The sequence below is a fragment of the Eimeria mitis genome, genomic scaffold, assembly GCF_000499745.2.
Source record: "Eimeria mitis Houghton genomic scaffold, Emh_scaff258, whole genome shotgun sequence".
Classification (NCBI taxonomy): Eukaryota; Apicomplexa; class Conoidasida; order Eucoccidiorida; family Eimeriidae; genus Eimeria; species Eimeria mitis.
In genome coordinates this window covers 15,802-16,076 of record NW_013570921.1, presented here as the reverse complement: position 1 = coordinate 16,076, position 275 = coordinate 15,802, and the positions used below count along the sequence as shown (strand labels likewise).

The 275-nt window shown below is 54.2% G+C and overlaps 1 protein-coding gene across 1 annotated transcript in view; it reads right to left on the bottom strand.

Annotated features, from left to right (window-relative positions):
• The window catches only part of EMH_0005680 (uncharacterized protein), a gene marked incomplete at both ends in the record, with an annotated part of 12,040 nt that overhangs the window by 1,287 nt on the left and 10,478 nt on the right, over window positions 1-275 (bottom strand). The window lies entirely within an intron of this gene.

Sequence of the window (275 nt, the reverse complement as noted above, 5' to 3'; positions counted from 1 at the left end):
CTGCTGCTGCTGTTGCTGCTGCTGCTGCTGCTGCTGCTGTTGCTGCTGCTGCTGCTGCTGCTGCTGCTTCTCTCTGCTGTCTGTACACCTCAAACTGCATGCTGCCTTGACGCCACTAAAGAATACTCCTAACTTAAACCTGCTAAATCTTACCAGCAGCAGCAGCAACAGCAGCAACAGCAGCAGCTGCTGCTGCTGTTGCTGCTGTTGCTGCTGCTGTTACTGTTGCTGCTGGTGCTGGTCTCGGGTTTTGTAGCTGTGAGGGGATTCTTTGC